The sequence below is a fragment of the Somniosus microcephalus genome, chromosome 1 (assembly GCF_052327205.1).
Source record: "Somniosus microcephalus isolate GS21.2 chromosome 1, FLI_Smic_1.0, whole genome shotgun sequence".
Lineage (NCBI taxonomy): Eukaryota > Metazoa > Chordata > Chondrichthyes > Squaliformes > Somniosidae > Somniosus > Somniosus microcephalus.
The window spans coordinates 239,897,455-239,920,376 of NC_140987.1; the positions used below are offsets into that span (position 1 = coordinate 239,897,455).

The following is a 22,922-nucleotide window of genomic DNA, read 5'->3' on the forward strand; positions in this document are numbered from 1 at the left end:
GGTGCAGCCCCCAGCTGTACTACATTGCTGTAAAAGGAATTATATACAATTGTCCGTATTCCTCTGGTGGTTCCACCACACTTTATTCTTTTTCTCGTCAACTAGAGAAGCAGTCTGGTTCATCTTATTCTCTCCAGAAGTTCCAGTTAGACAATTGCTCTGTGCTCAACCTTGTTAAATTTAAAAGATCCAGACTAATAAATGCCCCTTATAACAGTACTGTAGTTGGAGCCAAACACAAAAATCACACAGCAAGTTTGTATCTGAATTGAGTGACTTGGTTCCACCATCAAGCAAACTGCCCAACAACCAACCGAACAATAGTCACAACACTGTAATAACAACAGAAAATGCTGGAAAAACTCAGCAGGCCAGGCAACATCCGTGGAGAAAGAGTAAGAGTCAACGTTTCAGGTCGAAACCCTTCGTCAGGACTGATGAAGGGTTTCGACCTGAAACGTTGACTATTTCTCTCTCCACGGATGTTGCCTGGCCTGCTGAGTTTTTCCAGCATTTTCTGTTGTTATTTCAGGTTTCCAGCATCCGCAGTATTTTGCTATTGTACTAAGTCACAACACTCTATTGAGTTAAACTAGAATATGACTTGAGTTTGAAGCTGGTTTTTAAACTCCTTAAACACTGACAAAATTAAAAGACGATGCCAAGCTACAATTTAGATAAAACTACTTCATTTTTGTCACAATCTCTATCAGATCTATTCTGATCCTTCTTTGTTCTAGTGAAAAGAGCCCCAGTTTCTCTAATCTCTCCTTAAAACTATAGCCTATCCTTTTTGGTATCATCTTAAAAAAGCTGTTCTATTCTATTTCCCCATCACTCCTGAAGTCTAATCACTCAAATTGGACAAAACATTGCAACTATAGCCTAACCAATCATTTGTATAATTTATTATCTCTTTGCTTTTGTACTCGTGTCACATGTATAAGACTTAGGATCCCACATAGTATCCCATCCTTCAAATAGCTTTGGGAGGACACCAACTTGTCCTCCCAATTTGAAAAATGTGCATTTTAACATTACACCATTTAGGGTGCATTTCCACCCCCTGCCCTGCCCATCATTACCCTTCCAGAATGTATCACCTCACATTTCTCCATGTTAACTTTTGTGTGACTTCTATCTGTCAAGTCTGCTAACCTGTATATCCTCCTGAAGTTGCTTACAGTCCTCTTCACAGTTAACCGCGCTCCCTATTTTTGTGTCATCAGCAAATTTTAATATTGTGCTCCCATACCCAAATATAGATAATTACATTACCAGCAGAGAGAGAGAGAGAGAGAGAGAGAGAGAGGAGGCACACACATGCACATAAAAAAAGGCCATGATCCAAACACTGACTTCTGGAGGATACAACTGTTTACCTTGGTGTCAGGCTTGGCTCAAATGATAGCCCGCTCCCTTCTGAACAAGGTGGTTGTGGGCTCAAGCTCTATTCTGGAGACTTGAGCACATAATCATAATCTGGTAGTGAAGTTATCATGGTAGGAAAATAGAAAAGCAGAATATTTTTTAAATGGAGAGACTGGGAAATGTTAGCATTTAGAGGGACTTGGGTGTCCTTGTACACCTATCACAGAAAGTTAACATGCAGGTAGAGAGAGCAATTCGGAAATGATATGTTAGTCTTTATTACAAAGGGATTAGAGTACAAGAGTAAAGAAGTCTTGCTGCAATTATATAGGGCTTTAGTGAGTCCACACCTGGAGTACTGTGTACAGTTTTGGTCTCCTTATCTGAGAAAGGACATACAGGCGGTGCAACAAAGATTCACTGGATTGATCCCTGGGATGAGTATATTCAAGACAGAGATCGATAAGATTTTTGGATACTAAGGAAATCAAGGGATATAAGGATAGTGCGGGAAGGTGGAGTTAAGATTGAAGATCAGCCATGATCTTATTGAATGGCGGAGTGGGCTCGAAGGGCCATACGGCCTACACCTGCTCCTATTTCTTATGTGTTAATCTAGGCTGTTTCTTACCTCTCTAAACCTTGTTTACCTAACTTCCTACCCATACTGCCACATTCCCTTTAATATTGTTTGCCTTAATTTAATTAATTTTGTCTACGTACCCTAGCTTGAATCACTGTCTTTAAGAGGGGAAAAGTTGGAGAGAAATACAAGGACAGCAAAAGGGTACTTTACCCATTCAGCATCATTTTCACTCACTCTCCCATCATCTCTAGTGCGAGAACCACCTTACAGCAGGAGCTAGATCACAAAGCAAGCCTCCAAAAAGCAAAGAAATGGACACAAAATATTCACAAGGCACTTATTCATGTTAATCAAAAGTACGGATTACAGAAGAACCATTAACTGAGGTGTTGTTTCAGTACCTCAGGCAGTTAGTATTCCACCTTCTGGCCCCCAACATACATCTCCTTTAATAATCTGTTATTGTCACACTGTAGCATGAACTCCTGTGGTTTATATTAATCAAGCCCACATCAACCATCACCAAGATGTACAATCTGTGACATTGCATAAGTGGACCATGAATGCAGCAAAATAATTCACCAGCACTCTTGACACAACACTTCCCTAAATGACATTATGCAGCCATGTGTTCCTACTAAAAGCAACCTTTGTCGGCAACATCACTTGGTCCATAGAGCTTTAATTACCTTCCTCCATGGAACATTTGTTTGTTAAATACACTCTAGTCACTAATTACCTCCCAGGAACAAAAAGAAATCTCCCACTATACAGCACAACAGTTTTCCTGCACTGGTTACCATTGCACCATCTACAAGGTGCTTCCATCCCACATGGTAATCTTAACCAATTAGTACAATTAATTTATAGCCTCCAATAACCTTTACAACAAACATGAATTACCATCGCCGTCACACTGTTATTATGAATTAACCTCCTCCATACTTCTGCATCTTACTGAATGTACTAGGCCATATATTCTGCTGGTACACAAGCAATACAGCTTACCAACTTAACTGCTGCGTCTCCTGATCAAAGTAATAACTTTTCAAAATACTCCTCAGGTTGGTACCAACGCAATATTAATTGCAAGCTAATTTCCAATATTATTCTCTTCAATGGTGATCATTCTCCATTTCTTGGTATCCACTGCAGACTAGTGGCAATTCACAATTCTGTGGAGCGATCACTTGAACTGGGTCAATTCCCATCAAGTGAATAAGCTTAAAAAGATCCAATTATGTTAAGTGCATTTCAGAAAACCAGCAACTCACATAAAAAAATAATTAATTCTGTTCTTTTCCCCCATTCTGCCTACACAATTGAAGATCAGCTAATCAAGGTTACTTCAGAGTGCATCAAGGTAAAATAAAATTAAACACAAAAACTGTACTTAGAAATACGGAGAAAATTAATTAATGGATTCAATTTAGCAATCTGTCCCAATTACAAATAGTTCCATAGAACACAGCTCAACAGTGTGTTGTAATTAAAATATCAAACACGATTAAAACAATGTTCAATTATTTGCAAAAGTCCCAAAGAAAACTGAATTTGTTCTCATGCTGAATCTAGCATCAGAGTGTCAATAGCCCTTCAGTCTTAGCATGACAAGGAGGGCAATGTCTATGTGCATCATTGTACAGCTGGAGGGATTGGTAAAGGTGCTCACACACTCACTCGAAACGCTTCTGTTAAGTACAGCTTATCAGCCGGCTTCCATACTGACACAGTGGAACTGAGCTTTGCACGTCGCACTGTTATCAGGTTACACAGTTACATTTATATTGCCTTTTGGGCAGCAGTAGACCAAAATGGCAGAAGTGCACTGGTGTCAAAAGTTACAGTATAAAGGCAGCATTACTCTGTACACTTCATTGTCCAGTGTAACGTCCAAAGTCAAAGAACTCGCACACTCTAGTACAAAAGATACATAACACTGTTCCTGAAAGTGAATTACAGGGACTGGTAAAGGCAAATTTAGGATTGATGTCACCAAGTTATTTGCAAAGTGATTAACACATCGAATTCTATTTCCAAGTCGGATAAAGATGAAAACTCTGGAATCATGTAAAGTTTGGATGCCAAGATGGTGGGTTGGGAGGCGGGTATGGCCCAGATTGTCACCTCTATATACTCACAACAAAGGGAGGTTCCCATCTCCAATACACAGAGCTGTCAATCCAAGTCATTAGCACTGAAAGCACACAAAGAGGAGCAGCAGGGCCTGTACAGTGCATTAGTCAACAGACGTGGGTAGCAGTAGTTAGGGAGAAATGCATGCCAAGTGGAGGGGAGAGAATAGCAAAGGAAGGGGAAGAACACATGGGAAGGGGAAGGGAAAGAATAGAATGGGGAGAAACGGATGGGGGGGAAATTGGGTGGCAATGAAGGGGAGGAGTCAGTGGCAATGAAGGGGGAAGCCTGTCTTTTCACTTTACGGATGTCGACAAGCCCAGCTGTGTATTTCTGCATTTTGCTTTTTTATTTCATGTTTCCAGCATTCCAAGAGTCTTATACTTTTGCACCTTTACCCATCAGGATAAACCCATTGCAGCCTATTCAAAAGGGGAGTTGGGCAGCTGATCCTTGCCAAAATAAAACTGGGCACTACACAAGTGTTCAGTTTAAATTGCCTTTGTATTATTATGGCGCTATAGAAATAAAAAAAACGTGTTTTTAAAAGCATATAAAATTTTGTTTTGACATCAAGCACCGAGGGCAGTTACACTTTATCTCATGGATAAGCTGCTGTGGCATCTTGAAACTGATCAGTTTATAGACAAGCATCACCACTTGCATTAAACATAATAACCTCATCATTTATAGAGCAAGCATTTTTCAAGTGGCTCCTTCAAATCAAGCATGGAATATACAACAGATTGAAAACTGTGCCATCTGTACAGCTAATCTATACAGATAAGGTGGCTTCAACATTATACCCTGGCACATCAACTTAGTAACGGGAGCGAAAAAAGTGTCTATTAAATTCAGAATGCCCAGACAAGTGGTTACTGGGTAATGTTTCTGCCAATTTTAGGCAGCATCGCAGAATCTACAGCACTGGTGGGTACGGTAGCATAGTGGTTATGTTACTGAACCAGTTATCCAGATTAGTGACCCAGAGACAGGAGTTCAAATCCCACCACAGGCAGCTGGGAATTTTAAATTCAATTACTGTAATTAAAATTAAAAAATCTGGAATTAAAAACTAGTGACCATGAAGCTACCGGATTGTCATAAAACCCATCTGGTTCACTAATGTCCTTTAGGGAAGGAAATCTGCCGTCCTTACCCGGTCTGGCCTATATGTGACTCCAGACCCACAGCAATGTACTCGACTCTTAACTGCCCTCTGCGGTTCAAGAAGGCAGCTCACCACCATCTTCGAGGGCAATTAGGAATGGGCAATAAATGCCGGCCTGGCCAAAGACGCCCACATCCCGTGAATGAATAAGAAAAAAACACAAGCAAAATTTGGGTGCTTTAAAAAAGGGAAAAAAATGACTTAATCAATAAATGCATTGGGTACCACAGCTTTACTGGAGACATTCATTCAAAAGTGACATTTTCTCAGACGCCAGTCACTGCACACTGTACCAATTTCAGTGGTTTTGCTTAATAAATGCAGAATTTAATCTCTACTAGACTAGCTCAATTAATACATTTATTACATTCCCTCAACAGGAACGTCGAGGGTACACCTATCCATTCAACAACAACTTGCATATATATAGTACCATTAATGTAGTAAAAAGCCCCACAAGCTTTTCACAGGAGCATTAATCGAACAAAATTCTGAAGTCTGACAGATGTAGGTGCAAAAGGATATGATTTTAATTTCTAACCATTTATTAGGTGTTCACTTGATGTGGTTTTATTTCAAACACTACGGTTTCACACTAGCACAGGAATTTCAGGTCACTGGGGTCAGGTATATACACTATGTGACATTTCACATAAAAATTAGGTTTTAGTGGAGCAGGATGTGCTACCATATAGGCACAGGGCACCCACCCCTTCCACTTTTCGCTCCTTCCTTTGCCTCTGCCCCCCTCCAAGAAGTGGTGCAGGTCCAAGATGGCTGTACTGCATTGCAATTTTACCTAAAAAGAGAGTTTCATCAGCATTCCCCATTGTACAGTATTTGCTATTGTTTCTAAACAAACTATTACTGGAATCAACTGAATTATTAGGGGATATCAGTTAGACAGCAGATACACAAAGCCACAGATTAGTCACATATGGTGTCCTGTATCAAGGTACCTTAAGCTTTACGCTTGTGTGATTGGCAAACAGGCATGGTAAACCATGGGCTTTCCTTCCTCATGGAAATCAGACCCCAACAAATGAACTTCTGCTGTTTTGGCATCTCAATCTTATTTATCCTGATTCCCACTCTCTCTTCTCAACGCAGTTAAAACAGAAGATTCAGTCCCACACCGCCCGATCTGATCAGACTCTCTGAATGCGATCACAATTGAATACGCTGCACCTCTTACTTTCACGCTTCACGGGTTTTAGGTCCTATTGGCTGTCCAAAACCAGTAGTCATTGATTTGACACAGAACCTCATTCTAGGAATCAACACAGATGATCTTCAAGGTAGGATTTGTATGCCGGATTGCGACTGCGTACATGAAAGGGAGCCAAAGCTGAACCACCTGCTCTATCCCGAAAGACTACCTGCCACTTTCATTTAGAGGGGTCAGATGTGGTCTGACATTGAAAGACAGAAACAACAACTGGCACCACAAGATAAACAAAAGCGTGGAATCCTAAGTCACTAAGAGAGAGCAAATAACTGATAGCATTCGTTCGCCAAAGCTAAAGTAGATTTGTTTTATGTTCTGTACTTCAATAGTTTGAGAATTAAATCAACAGAACAAAGTGCACTTTTTACAGTGGAACAGACAGCTTGAAAAATAAATACCATGACATTACTCTGCAAAAATATTCAGATATGAACAGCTGCATTGTTTATCAAAGGAAATCAATCCTGATTTCTACTAACATATATATTATATAAATATGTATGTATGTATGTAAAAATACCACAGATCAAACTGTTGCAGATTTACTGGTGGTTATTCCATGACCATGCATAGGGGCCATCTTCACATTCCAGAAAATTGTTATGCATGAAGTGTACCTTGGCTTCCAAATGAAGTGCCCTCCCACCCTCTTTTGCAACAGTGGTATCCATTGAGCCGCCCTGTATGTGCCATATCTCATGCATCACTGCAGCACGTCATACAAGAAGATAGTATCTTTGCAAGTTAAAAATGTGAATTAGTTCAAAATGGTTCTTGCACGACCTAGCAAACCATCAGCCTCTTCTAGAAGCTAATTCTACATCAAATTTATTTGTCAACTAGAAGCAGTAAAATTAAACTGGACTTTTTCCTCCAAGTGCGAAAATTCAAAGAGGACTGAACCTCAATCACCATTAACCATTCATTTTTTTGTGTTACTGCAGAGTTGTTCAGCAGTTTTATTCCTGCAATGAGAATGACTGAACATTTTTCTTTCAGAATTTCAGATGAATTATAAAGGCTTCAAACGGAGTTCAGTTGTGAAGTCCACCACCCCTTTGAAAGCATTCTCAAACACAAAACCTAAATGTGGGCAGGGTGGCGCTTAAAAGGTACTTACAAGTACAAAGTCCTTCGGAAGAGAAAAATATCATGGTAACCCAGGTGCCTAAATTAAGCCAGTAGATAGTGTTGTTATCAGAAGAACAGCAGACGATAAACACTTCAGAGCAATTAAAATGGAGAGAAAACAATGTAATCTAAGAAATGACTTCACCACTGGGCTTCAGTGCTGTTTCATAATGATTTCTGATCCTAAAATGCAGTATTCATTTAGGCCTCTGGTTTCCTAATCAGACATCAATTTTAAAAATGAAGTGGGTCCAAAATGGAGATGCGCACTCTCCTTTATTCTCAGTTTCCTAGCACCAATAACCCACGCAGGAATGAACAAATGGCCTCCCACTTAGGTAGCCTGAAATCCAGAATGTTAAAATAGCTTTATCCTCCTCCAGTTCAATGGGAGACTTGAAGACATGGCTCAGCTCCAAGTCTCCATTGGGGAGAAAATATAATAAATCAGGCCTTATCCCAGTGCAAACCTTCCATAACTCAGACTTGGCTAGCTTATACTGAACTGCCCACGATGTTTCAGCAACCTCAGATTTGAGGCCTGGAACTCGCAGCCTTGTGGAATTACTCTCCAAAAATCTTCACATTCGGGTGTGGAAAACCTTGAAGCAATTTGTAAACTACAACAAAAATTAACTGTCTAAACGTGGAGAGCCAAGGTCTGTCCAATTCAGTAGCATGGCACTCAGCCTATTTTGACACACGGCACCAAAAGGTTATTCTGGGGGGGGGGCAGGGGGAAGAGAAACAAATGTGTGACAAAATGCTTTAAGTTCCGGTCATATTCTTAATTCACCAGCTAAATTTAAACCACTATCATTACCAGCAACAGATCGGGTTATCAAACCTCTAGGATTGCCTTTGAGTCTCCAGGAATTAAATATTACTCTCCTGGACGCTGCTGCGAGCTAAAAAAATCAGAGGCATCAAAAAACAAAAAAAGGGTTTGTCATTTTCTTTGAACACTTTAGTTGATTAGTTATAAAAAATATTGGAGATGGGGGGGGAAAAAAAAGGCTGTTTGACTTGGCAGCGAGGTTGGAAGCATTGGTTCGTGTGACGAAGCCTCCAGGAATACGTCCAATCAGAGGTGGCAGTCCCAGCGGCAGATTGGTACCATCAATAGTTCACACTTGCGTATCAAGACTCAAAATACACTCCAGGCAATCAAAATTTTAGGAAGACTAAATCTAGAATTGTGCAGTAGGGTTCTTTCCCCTTCACACTTCTGGTTGCCATAGTACAAGAATTCCAAACATGTGCCATACCGAAATCTCAGCCTCAATGCTGGAGGGGTTTGTGAAAGTCACTAAATTTGGAAGCTTCATATTGCTGGGGGGGGGCGGAGGAAAGTGGGGTAAAAAGGCAGAACTGAAGAAATCGCCAAATAAACCCAAAGCTCATCCATAGAGATGAAAAAATACAGCTAACATCTCACTTCTGAGAGACTGCTATAATTCACTAGCAACCTGTCACTCATGAGTTATGTCCTCTTTCACATTCCTGGAATATCTCTGGTGTTCAACATGCAAGACATTGATGGCTTTCATGCATTTCTTGTTTTTTCCCCCCCGCAGTGGTTAACATTTTGAATTCTCCCAGCATCAGAGTTTGTAGCTAAATAATCTAAAATGACAGCCCATTTTAAATCGGTTTTCTTTCCTCAAGTACTAACATAATCCATAGTCTTTGACCCAAACAGGCAAAACACACAACAGTTGGCATTTACTAAACAAAGGCTGCTGCTAATTTTTTAAGCTAGATTTTAAAATTTTCCAATCACTGATGTAAAGGCATCTCTTCTTGCATTGCCTATAGAAGTGATTTATTTTTCTAGTTACTGTTCTACAAGTCATTTTATAGCTTCTGGCACACTTGTATTCAAATGAAGCACACAGCATCCCTCAAAGCTTTGGAAATGGTCAAAATCTTCACAACTTAATCATCAATTCAATATTCCACAAGAAGGTAGAAATCAATCATTCTCAAAAGATTACAATGGCACTTTGGCTATTTTCCACATTAAAAAAAATTCTCCCAAAAGTGATCAGAGAAGATATTTGGAACATATAAATTTATATCACGACTTGCTATTCGCCCTGACAAGTTTGCCAAGGCTGGGCTCTCAGAATGGGGCCTTTCTAGATGGAAGCTTGGGTCAGAGATTTGAGGCTATAATCTTTCAGTTGTATCTCAGACTGGCATTCCAATTTAGTGAGGTTCTATTCCAGGAGCTCAGCCTTGCTAAATTTGCCCTCTGATTCTCCATCCAACATTCCAACGCTGGGTCAAAACATCAGGTCTATATAATTGATGGGCTGAACTGTGAGCTGAAACAAAAGTGATGTATTTAAATACAACTTTACACATCAACATCTAAAGAAATGAAAGGATTTTTAAAGATGTACTCTCACTGATCAACTATTAGAGAAAATTTTAAACTGTCTGCAAGAAGGAGTAAGCAAACGCAAAGTAGGGAGGTCGTCACCAATCTATCAATAAGTTTATTATTTTTAAATCCACCATAAAACTGCTGGCTCTAGGGAACATCATCCACAAACACAGAATCAGCTTCCAGACATGCACCAATGAAACCCAACTCTCCACAACCAACTCCTAGATTGTTGCAATACTTTTCAATTGCCTATCTGACATTTAACTCTGTACTAGTCAAAATTCCCATTTAGTTCAACACTGGCAAAACCAAAACAATCCACTTCAACTCCCGCCCGCACCCATTATGCTTCTAGCCCCACTTCCGACAAAGAAATGAAACAGAGTAGATAGAAACAAACTGATCCCAGTGAGTGAGGCGTCTAGAACAAGGGGACATAGCAATACATAAAAGAGATATATATGAGAGGACTGGAGATTTTTTTTTTTTTTTTATAAATAGAGGATTGCTGCACTGTGGATTGCACTACTGGAGTTGGTGATTGCAGCAGAGACCATTCAACATTTAAGAATGGGTTTGCTAGGTAGCTGAAGGAAAGGGAATAAAAAAAGGTGTGGAATGAGGACTACTGCTACTGTAGAGGATAAACACCACACAGGCACAATAATCTGAACAGCCCATGTTTCCATGTTGTCATTTTTATGCAATTCCCCAGGCCCCAAATCAAATTTAAGATTCTCTTTTTATATTTCTCCATGGCTCTGAGCCATCTAAATCAGAAAAATCTTATCCAACCTGGACCAGTTGAGATTGCTGCTCACTCCCTAATCTTTTGACTCCATCATTAGAGACCAATTATTCAGTCACTGTCCACCTTGCCCTTTGTAATTCAATTCTTAAGCTATTTTGCCTTCATAATCCCCCCTTCCCCACCCCCCCCCCACCGACCCCAACCCCCAGCCCCTCTTTAAAAAAAAATTATGTCTTCGGTATCCTTTCTGCACTCTTACTCCAAAAGTGTTCCCTTTCCCAGCTTGGTGTCTACCTCAATGCCTTGCACTCATTCTTTCATTCATTTTTGTCACCAGCACTTCATAAATGGGTTGTAGAAGTAAAAGTATATTTGCATTAGATTTAGCAGCTGTTAGTGAAAGCTTCCTGCTACAACCGATAAAAAGGTATAACAATGCAATTTCAGAGCAGGCCACTCCAACAGAAGAATGACCGTGTCTTTTAATGATACTATCATGCACATATACACACTTACCAACTTTAGTATTCTCCTATGTCTTTATAAAAAGGAGTAGACTTTCACGTTTGTTAATGTAGTTAAAAGCAGAGTGCAACAGGAAACTTACTCAGAAGGTCAACATTAGTGAGAGCCTGCATATTGTCTCTGCAGGCACAGAGTGCTTCGAGCACTTACAGAATCATAGAAATTTACCCCCCCCCCAAAACCCAGATGAAAAAGTTTCTCCCCAACTCCCCTCTAATCCTTCTACCAATTACTTTAAATCTATGTCCCCAATGAGTAGCATTTTCTCACCTTTCCTTCTCATTTTCTCCTTCTCGGTCTTCCACAACTCATCTTTTCCATTTCCTTCAGTAAAAATCGCTCATCTTCACCATGTGGGAACCCCCCCACCCCCACCCCACCCCCACCAAGCAGACAAGTGTGAGGAAAATATGCAAAGGTCGCTAATGCTAAGCAGAACTTCTCTAATTTCCCTCACAGTTGCTAACCAACAGGGATAAGAGACTAATGAGAGCACGTAGATGGTGGAACAGCCCTACTTGTTGCTCAAAACCCACTCTCTAAGCGTGCTGGAGGCAAAGGAAAACAGTGTGCAATAGGAGAACATACGCATGTGTAGGGGGTGTCATGTGCATTCAGGCACAGATTAGACAAGCATCAACCCTGCAACAACAAAAAAATATAGGAACTTGTATAACCTTTTTGAACATAGTAAAATATCACAACGAACATCATAAGAGTACAACAGACACAGCAGGGGTAGGGAGATTATGGGAGGTGACCAGAGGCATGGTTGAAGAGGTAAGTTTTGAGGATGCTTTAGAAAGTGGAGAAAGAGATCGAACAAAGGGGATGAAGGAAAATTCCAGAGGACTTGGACTGCTGCTGCTGATGGAGTGGAGAAATTGGATGGGCAAGTAGTACAGTACTCCAGATTCGAAAGGACAACCAGTGTGAGCCAAAACCACAGTGGGCTGCACAGGGAAGGTAGAGCATGGCTACGGATTGATTTATAAATAAACGGCATCTGGGTGGAGGTAGGCCTAGAGACATGAAATGTTACTGCGGTTAAAAATAAGCAGCCTTAGTAATTGAGAGGATGAGTGTTACGAATTACTATAGCCTTAAGACATTGCTGCAGGAGTTCCTCACAGCAGTGTCTTCTGCCTAACCATCTTCAACTGCTTCATTAATGATATTTCCTCTATCGTATAGTCAGGATTCTTGTGTTCTGCTCCATTCAGAACTCCCCAACACTGAGACTGCCCATGACTGCCTACAGCAGGACAAAATCCTTACCCAAGCTAGGGCTGGTAACATTCATGTCACACAAGTGGCAGGCAATGACCATGCCCAACAGGAAAAGATACAATCACCGCATCGACCTTCAACAGCACCACCATCAACTCCTCCACCGTCAACAGCCTGGTGGAAGGGCGAGGTCAACACTAACCAAAAACTTAATTGGTCAAATCATGTTAACATAATAGCCCAAGACTCTGCAATGAGTGTCTCATCTAATGACCCTACAAAACCTTTCCAACTGCAAGGTTCAAGAATTTTTTAAAACTCAGATCAGGACAAGCACAATGCCAAAGCTTTTGTTCACCCTGAGCAAGTGGCCAGGTACAGACTCAGTGGCAACACAGTTTATGGCAAACACCGAAAACAAGAGTTAGGTCGAGCGTGGTCTTTTTTGAGTAGGCGATAGACAATAGCACTTTTAAAAGGGAGCAGGATGGGGCAGGAAAAAAGGAAAGCTGCCACGGGAGCTAGGAGGGGTAGTTGAGTAGTCTGGAGTGGAAGGGAAACTAAGTTTATAGTGAGCCTGTGTTCACAGGACAGCAAAAATACCATTTAATTCTTCAAGCTAACTGCTTCCAATAAGCCACATATAATTATTACTGCCTGACGATCAGAATTACACAACTTTATTTAAGTCGGCACACATGCGCTCGCACAATGCAATCCTCGCTCAGTTCTTCACTCATTGTTGCACCGTTCATTAACTTTAATACAGTATGTATTATACAGAATGAATAGAAGTGTGCTGGAGACTGGAAAGGCAGGCAAGTGAAACACTTGCGATATCTGAATGATGTCAAACTGCAAAAGCAAAACCTCAAAAATCCATCTCTTCAGAGTTTTCCTCCTTTCAGGGTTATCTCTCACTTCTGGTATGAACCATTAACACCATATGGCTGTTGAACATTTCTGTGAAGTTCTGTTTGATACAGAGAAGAGGGAATGTTTTACAACACTATAATGCCAGATCAAGGTTGCAAAAGGGTCAGGCAAGAGTATACACATCTCCTTCTACATGATTACAACACTGCTGCTTGTGTAACATATAATATTCAACTTAGGAAAGCTGCCATAATTACAAAACCCTCAAATTCAACACAAGTCAGCTCAGTTCCATGCTGAAGAATCGGAGAGAAAATTACCTCAAAAAGCAACAATCTAAGCTATCTAACACGCCCCTAAACACACCCAATTTGAAATGATTTGCTCCCTAGTGCAGATGTGCAGAAAAAGAATTGGCTTCATTATACATTCAAGGCCTGCAAACAAACAGCATTGAGGATGGGGAGGAAGGGTGGGGTGCTCATTGAAAAGTCAGTCCAGCTGACGTTGAGGTCAGGAATATATAAGTTCTCCAAACTACAAGCCACGCTCTTGACCAATTCTCTTGGGGAAAGGTTCAATCCAAAGGCAGAGTCCTCTACAGCACCTCCCTGAAGCAGTGTCCCGTAAAAGTAATTAGATGAAAAGGCATCTGAGGCACAAAACAACATTCATCTTGTACCTTCTCCAAGAGTTAATCTGTAACAAAGAATGACACCTGCACATTTTTCTTTCAGTATGTCAATGTCTGAAACGCAACAGAGAGGAAATAAATGCATTCAAAATGCTCTAAAACACATGACACCATTACAAATTAAACCAACTAAAGTCTGGTGTCAGGGAATTAATGAGCTTCCCGTGTAAATTGTGCATAATTTACAGTGGAGATCGTCAGTGCGCCAACAGACTCTCATGGTGAATAACAATGAACAGAGGGGGCCGCAAGACATTTCCATTTCACAATCATGCTTTAGACAGTTAGTCTCCTCCTTGTCTCAAATCACAAAGCCGGTGACCCTGAACTGGGAAGTGGGTTTTCTTTACGGTTACATCTGCACTGCAGTTTCACTTCAGTGAAAGTGGCTTTTTACTAGGGCGTCCCTCGACATCCCCGAGCTTCAATATGGAACCTGCCAGGTTACGGTCACATGTCTTGAGTATTCCCTGGAGGCAACAGATGGTGCTGCACAATTAAGTATTTGAAATTATCCATTCTCTGCCATTTGATCTACATTGTACTGCAGTTCTTAAAAAATACATGCATTTACAGATCTTTATCCGGGTAAGCTGTGGCACTTCCAGTGAAAAATCAGCTAGTACAATCAGCTCACGTAGCTGTTTTGAAATTAACTCATTCACTGCTAAAGATAGAATTCCAATTGCACCTCCTGATCTCAGGAAAACACCAGATGGCATTCTGATTGCAGCTGTGCAGAATGGACAGAAGATAGAACTGGTGACAGTACTAGGTAAAGTAAACAACTAAATCAAAAGTTGTGTTAGTTCAAAGCAAAAACAGAAATGCTACAAGTATATAGCATATCAATCAGCTTTCAAAGGGAAAACGTAGATCAACATTATGTTGTAAAACTTTGGTCAGGAAGGGAGCCCCTCAGGAGAACTCAACGAGGAGAGGATGGCTCAATCCCAGTAACCATCCTCCTCCAAAGGAGCCTGCAATCCCTCAACTCCTGCACCTGTTCTTTCTTTCCGACCCACCCCCATTTTGTTCAGTTCTCTAAAGGAGCTTGTTTATTTACCAATTTCTGACAGAAGGATTTACACCCAAAACATTAACCTATCTTTTGTCAGATGCAGACAGACCTGTTGTGCATTGCTGCATTTTCTGTTTTTATTTCAGATTTCCCATATATTCGTTGTTTATTTTTTCTTGTTAACTTTCATTCAGAGTAACATTAATATGGATGCTTGGTGGGAGGGTTGTGGGTGGGGGGGGGGTGGAGGTTAAAGGCAACAAGAAAGCTCACTGCTTCCACAGACCACGCACAATCTATCCTATTGGATACCCCACCTAGTTAATCTCAAGAGGGAAAGTGCTGCGTAAATATTCCCCTGCCCCCAAAGGTAATCAAGTAAACCTCCAGAATACTTTTCTTCTTCATCCTTCTTCCCTGAAGGCACTGGCACAACAGAGCAAAGCTTCAGAGCCACAGGCCTCTGCTACTCATCCAAGTGGCTATTTATTATGCATGGGGTGGGGAGGGAGAAAAGTACAGACAGCAGTTAGCAGCTTATTGACTGCTTCTTGAGCTAGGAAATGAGGCTACAAAACACGGTGCTCAGATCAATACACCAGAAAAGAAATGAAGGGGTAAAATTGGTCCTAGACGATAGTACAAGTAGTGATATAAATAATTGGCAGCCCATTTTACACCCTGCCCAATTTTCTCTTCCAGACTCCTGTGCACAAGAAAATCAGGCTGCCAATAAAAGGGACTGCCAATTCGCCCATTTTGTGCCATCAAAGAACAATTTCACCCTCCAAGTCTCATGTTGTTTGAAATATTGAACTATGCATCATTTTTAGTTGAGTGCCCACTGCATATCAGAGAGAAGCAACAGAACTTGGAGCAAATAAAAAAAAAAGTTAAATGCAAAGGTTAATAAATCTGTGTTTCTCAATCCAGTCAAGATAATTTTTAAATTGCAATGCAAAACTAGTGGACTGTTAAAAACAGAAAATATTCAGCAGGCCAGGCAGCATCTGTATATAGAGAGAGAAACAGATAACATTTCAGGTCATTGACCTATTGTTAGAACTGGCAAAAGTTCGAGACGCAACAGGTTTTAAGCAAGTAGAGGGGCAGGGAAAGGGGGAGAAGCGGAGGAAAGAACAAAAGGGTAGGTCTGTGATAAGATGGAAGGCAGGAGAGATTAAATGACAAAAGGGATGATGGTGCAAGCAAAAGGGAGTGGTAATGGGACAAGAAAACAATAATTGTTGTGGTCTCAATTCTTCCTCCATTCTCTCCTGGTCCTCAGCTCCATGCCTCAATCACCTTCCTGTCCTGTCCAGGTTCCACGTACTTTTGACACTCTACCTCCCATACCAGTGCATCCAGCATCCCATTTTCCCAGTCACTATGCGAGAGAGAGAGCCCGTTAAGGCTAGTGGGTTGTAGAAGTATAACCAGTCTCCCTGGCACTAGTAATGTGAAATAAGCAAGTAGCTGGGACAAAGGGAAAAGGAAATAAAACCGCTTTTGAAGTTCAGTGACGTTTTAAAAGGATGGGAAACTTATGCTTTTACTTGTAGCCTCATCATATTTAAGGTTTCTGTTAAATACAGGAATCCCAATAAATCTGGGACAGTTGTATTAGCTAGGGAAGAACACAGACATATGCACAGATTTGTACCAGTTGAATCTTGTCCACCACAAGCATGGAGAATCTGCAGCCCCGATTACCCTGCCCAACCGAAAGCAACTGCAATGAGCAGCTTGCAAAAGGAGAAAATAAGCTAGTGTCATAAATTTTCCTCCACATCGCCCTCACTTTGCTACGAAATGAAAGATTAATTGACAAACATTCCATAGATCTCATTCTTGGATAAAGTATTCACCACATCCATAATATTCATAAGCAATGCTATTGTTACAGAACCTTTGCCTTCTCTCAGACTCTTTACCAAAAGGTCACTCAGTCAACTCCATGTTTATTAACTACAGAGATTAAAAAGAGTATCTGTATTTCATAACCACTGGAATTTGAAGACTAATTCTAAGAGGACATTTGTGGATAGAATTTCCAATGACTTCTAGTTAAATTGGCAACCAGAGTATGTTGAATTCATCATTGAACACAATAATGCCTTAGTGGCAAAAAGAGAACCAAAATCAGGATACAAACTTGAAGAGGACAAGGAAGAAAAGAAATGTTAGATGGGGATCATCAATTGCTCACTGTTTTGTGAAGGAAATTATCAGTATTGCCTAATTTACAAACAGCCTAGTGCAATAATCTTCAGTGCAAGGATCTTCATTGCACATCATGCTCGCTCAAGAATTTATCTTCATTGCACAGTGATCACACGTGAAACATGAAGCAGCAAATAGGTGACCCCATGACATGTCGATAAACAGAGTTCAAGAATTAACCAAGACAGCAGTCACAGGGCAGATACACATCAGGTCAGTCATCCCATCAAAAAATTTCAGGTTAATGCTTCGAGTGGAATGCTTCATCCAAATGAATGGGCTAATATTTCTCTTCATTGACCCTCCCTGCTTTTGGATTTCAGCTAGAATTAATATCCATTTGGTCATGATACATTATCATCTTGAATGATTAATCCAGTAAATTCTGGGAGCTGAACTCAAAGTGCTGCCAAACAACTTGGCATAAGTAATATAGGAGAAATGGTTGGGTCCATTGAAAACTTAAAAGGAATGCAAATCTTTAACCCCACCCTGCCAAAGTAAGAAGCTGAAAATGGTCCAGATGAATCTGGAAGAAAGGAGAGTTAAATTTACCAAATTACTTTATTGTTGCTACATTCTGTGGTCAAAAGATTTGCTGAGGAACAGATGCAGCTCATCATAAAAACATCAGATCAGTGCTTTAGAAGCCAAAATATGTAGAAGGTTCATACAAAGATCTAGATTTGAATTGTCCCTCCTGCCGACCCGGATGAGAAAATAGCCCTCAAGGAAACAGTAAATCCTGTACAATATATACATGAACTGGTTCTTCAAAACTGAACATAGGGCAAAATCTATAATGCAGAAGCTTTAGTGAAAATGTAAAATCCATTAGCTGCATAAAATATCAGCCTTCTCTAAGCATATTGAAACATTTCAGATCCTGTTCCAGCAATAACGGATGCACTCAGTTCTAGTGCTTGCCATCTTAATGCGATTAGTACTGAAGAGATATTTGAGGAAAGGCAATTCAACATATTGTGCCCATTCTCCTGAAAAGCAAGTCTTCAATCAACTCGTCAATATTTTGGGGCGTGATTTTGCCCATTATGTATTGCTTCCTGCTGGTGAAGTTCCCTGCAGTTTGAGGCGGAAGCTCAGCTGTGAACTTTGAATGAGAAGTTCAGTAGAATAATCTAGGAAGAGTAGCTGCATTTCAACAGTGAACCCATTAGCTAAATCAGAATTGTACAAGCAAGTGCTTGCATGAGGGATTTAAATTTACATCAAAGACCAAAATAAAAATGGTTAAACAGATACACACCAAAGAAAACCCCCTGCAACTTGCGGAGACAAAATTCCAGTACCATACAACAATACATTAAAATGCGAGAACAGCAGCTAATCAGACCCCACAGAGAACAGTTTCTCCCAACTGCCCTGCTACCATAAAAAAAAGCAACTCCAATTAGCCTTGCTTGGTTGATTTATATATGCGGGTTTGAGAGATTCAACCCCGAGATGTGTTTAAAAATCTGCAGAACACCTGCAGCCACAATTTCTATTTTTCCCAATTCAATATTAAAAACCATCGACCTTCTCATTTCTAACATCAGTTTCAGAGGGTTTTTTTTTTTGTTTTTACACTCAACAATTCCTCTTGTGCATTATATAAACAAGCAATACTGACCTCAAACTCAATTGATCGAAACTAGTGATCAAGCAGAAAGGTCAGCACCAAATCGGCAAATCAATTCCTTAGCAAACTAAATGAAATCGTTCTGGGATCAATGAAGAACACCTGAAAAACATGGAGGTAGAGAGTTTAATCATCTCACAAGTACATTTTTGGTGTGTAATGAGATGCACTTCAAATGTAAAAATTTAGAAAGTGGCCCATTTTGATCTTAAATATAGAAACATAGAAGATAGGAGCAGCCCATTCGGCCCCTCGAGCCTGCTCCGCCATTCAATGAGATCATGGCTGATCATCCAAACTCAGTACCCTGTCTTCTCCCCATATCCCTTGATCCCTTTAGCCTTAAGAAATATATCCAACTCTTTCTTGAATATATTTAATGAATTGGCCTCCACTGCCTTCTGTGGTAGAGAATTCCACAGGTTTACCACTCTCTGGGTGAAGAAATTCCTCCTCATCTCAGTCCTAAATGGCTTACCCCTTATCCTTAAGACTGTGACCCCTGGTTCTGGACTCCCCGGCCATCGGGAACATCCTTCCTGCATCTAGTCTGTCCAGTCCTGTCAGAATTTTATAAGTTTCAATGAGATCCCCTCTCATTCTTCTGAACTCCAGCAAGTACAAGCCCAATCGACCCAATCTCTCCTCATAAGTCATTCCTGCCATCCCAGGTATCAGTCTGGTGAATCTTCGCTGCACTCCCTCCATGGCAAGAACATCCTTCCTCAGATAAGGTGACCAAAATTGCACACAATACTCAAGGTGTGGTCTCACCAAGGCCCTGTACAACTGCAGCAAGACATCCTTGTTCTTGTACTCAAACCCTCTCGCTACGAAGGCCAACATACCATTTGCCTTCTTAACCGCCTGCTGCACCTGCATGCTTACCTTCAGCGACTGGTGCACAAGGACACCCAGGTCTCGTTGCACTTCCCCCCCCCCCCCCCCCCTTCTCCCAATCTATTGCCATTCAGATAATAATCTGCCTTCCTGTTTTTGCCACCAATGTGGATAACCTCGCATTTATCTACATTATACTGCAGCTGCCATGCTTCTGCCCAATCACCCAACCTGTCCAAATCATACTGGAGTTTCTCGGCATCCTCCTCACAGCACACACGCCCACCCAGCTTTGCGTCATCTGCAAACTTGGAGATATTACATCTAGTTCCCTCGTCTAGATCATTTATATATATTGTGAATAGCTGGGGTCCTAGGACCGATCCCTGCGGTACTCCACTAGTCACTGCCTGCCACTCGGAAAAAGAGCAGTTTATTCCAATTCTTTGCTTCCTGTCTTTATCCAAGTCAGTGCCTTGCCCCCAATCCCATGTGCCTTAACTTTACACACTAATCTCTTATGCGGGACCTTATCGAAAGCCTTCTGAAAGTCCAAATACACCACTTCCACTGGTTCTCCCTTATCTATTCTGCCAGTTACATCCTCAAAAAATTCCAGCAGATTAGTCAAGCACGATTTACCTTTGGTAAATCCATGTTGACTTTGTCCGATCCTGTCACTTTTTCCAAGTGCTCTGCTATTACATCTTTTATAATGGACTCTAGCATTTTCCCCACTAAATGTTAAAAGTCAAGGAGCTGCCACTGCAAACTTTTGTAACTGAAGCAAATTCCAACAGCAGTAAAATTCCAAAACCCTTTTATTGGAGAATGTAAAAATCACATTAAAAAATTCCAAGGGGAGAGAATTTGGAAGCTATGATTCAAATTTTTGATTTAGAAACTACCATCTGGTTATTAATTCTAAACTGGTAATACACAGAAAAAATACATTCAATAAATAATCACATTTAAAAGCAGTCAAACTATATTGTAGTCCATTAGAATGGAAAGGCGCATCTGTGTATGTATAAGTGGGAAGGTTGGTGGCTTAGTTAGGTGTCTTTTCACAACAGCTGAATTTAAACACAATCATTCTTTGCACCTACATGCAGTGTGAAGTAGTGAATTTCCATGACACTAGACATTAGAACACCTTTGTTTAAATTAAGTAGAACAGATTCAATGTGGGGTTCTACTTGCATCCTATTAAGGCTTGCAGAAGACTACGAGAACATCTTACTTTCGCCACATCCGTTGGTCAGAGCAAAAGCAGATAGATATTCATTTCAACAGCTGAAATAAGACTTTTTTTTTAAAGTACAACTAAAATGATTTTCTATTCTGTGAATGATTACCCATTAAATCATGACAGACCTTTGTGTCTGCCTTCAGCAGTAAATGGTGAAAGAACCCAGCTATGGTGAGAAATGAGAGCAATAAAGCAGCTGTTTAGCATGCTAGAGGGATAAAATACTATGACAAAATGCTAGGGCAATCCTATCGAGATGCATCAACTGTCAGGTGATGTGCAAAAGCTGGGGAATGTTCTCTTCTTCTTAGGTAGTCCCTCGGAACCGAGGATGACTTGCTTCCACATTAAACATGAGTTGGCAGGTGACGGAGGAGTCCAATGCGGGACCTACAGTCTCTGTCACAGCTGGGGCAGACGGTGGTTGAAGGGGCGGGTGGGTGTTACTGCTGCAAAAGCCCAATGATGCTCAGGTGAATTTTTCAAAGCAAACAAGGCATCTCAGCAGCACAGTATTTTGCTGCGTTACAATCGCTTTACTCCACAAGGGAAAATATAATTTGAGTGGAACATAAATTAAAATCTTCACAAACTTTAGAGGCCATGATAAAGCTCTCAGAAATCCAGAGATCCACAGATAGCAACCAGTCATCTTCAATTGGTCAACTTTCATCCACCTCTAGTTTTGAAGCACCGGGGGGGGGGGGGGGGGGGGCAGGGAGGGGTGCAGTGGAGGACAATAGAAACTAGTAATCTTCCTATTGTTCCCCCACATTGAAAACTAGAGACAGATAAAAGTTTACCAACATTTAAAAAAAAAAATTAGTTTATGGGATCTGGGCGTCGCTGGCAAGGCCAGCATTTATTGCCCATCCCCAGTTGCCCTCGAGAAGGTGGTAGTGAGTCACCTTCTTGAACCGCTGCAGTCCGTGTGGAAATGGTACTTCCACAGTGCCGTTAGGTTAGGGAGTTCCAGGATTTTGACCCAGCGATGATGAAGACATTCATGTGGTTTCATCAGCTCACGATCCTTTAAACCACTAAAACAGCATCAACAGGGCTCATGCTGGTACATTAGAGAATACTGGTTTACTAAGCTCCTCTGGAAAGAATCCATAAATCTCTCTCCTCATCAAAGGACGACTTCAATCCAGGATCTCAGCAAGCACTTCAAAAGCTGGATGTGCATCTTGTCAGTTTGTTGTATTAGAGATATGGTAAAGAATTTGGCCACTCAGGTTTTTCCTTTCAGAACAGGGTACAAATTAGCTAGATTTTCACTCAAATGCTGTCCAGTTATATCAGACTTCATAGTCTAATTTTCAGAGGTCAAAAATGTCATTGATTAAAACTATACAACCTAACAGGAGAGGTTATTATTGCTAAACTTAGTAGCAAACAGGTAACAATACAGGTGACTGGGTGAGGTCACTGCATAGATATTGGGTGCATAGATATTGGGTGCACACATTAACCTGGAGATCAGATATGAATGCATCCCGAATGCTAGAATTCTGAACTAAAAGCAGATGCTGACAGGCCTGCTGTGCATCTCCATCACTGTCTGTCCCTCCAAGAGACTGCAAAGCACTGTTTTGACATTTTTCACATACTTGTGTATTCATGAATTTTGTAAAATGGCATCCACTTTGCATTTGTGACAAGATGAAGCATCGCAACTTCGGGTTCTGCACGGGTCAACTACACTGCCCAGAATCTTGCAGTGCCCTGGCTACCCTGCTTAGGCTAGACACTAATCTCTTCATTTCCCTCTACAGTACATTCTTATCTTCTCAGCACTCCGATACAGTCGATCTACATGCTGGATTGGATTACAACTGTTGGAACTA

At 40.9% G+C, this 22,922-nt stretch overlaps 1 protein-coding gene across 22 annotated transcripts in view; it reads right to left on the minus strand.

Annotated features, from left to right (window-relative positions):
- The window catches only part of LOC147124680 (adhesion G protein-coupled receptor L3-like), a 783,432-nt gene that overhangs the window by 633,137 nt on the left and 127,373 nt on the right, over positions 1 to 22,922 (minus strand). For all 22 annotated transcript variants that reach the window (XM_085991353.1, XM_085991371.1, XM_085991380.1 and 19 more), the window contains one exon: positions 18,972 to 19,082. The gene's annotated coding sequence lies outside the window, so the exon portion shown is untranslated. The remainder of the gene's footprint in view (positions 1 to 18,971; positions 19,083 to 22,922) is intronic.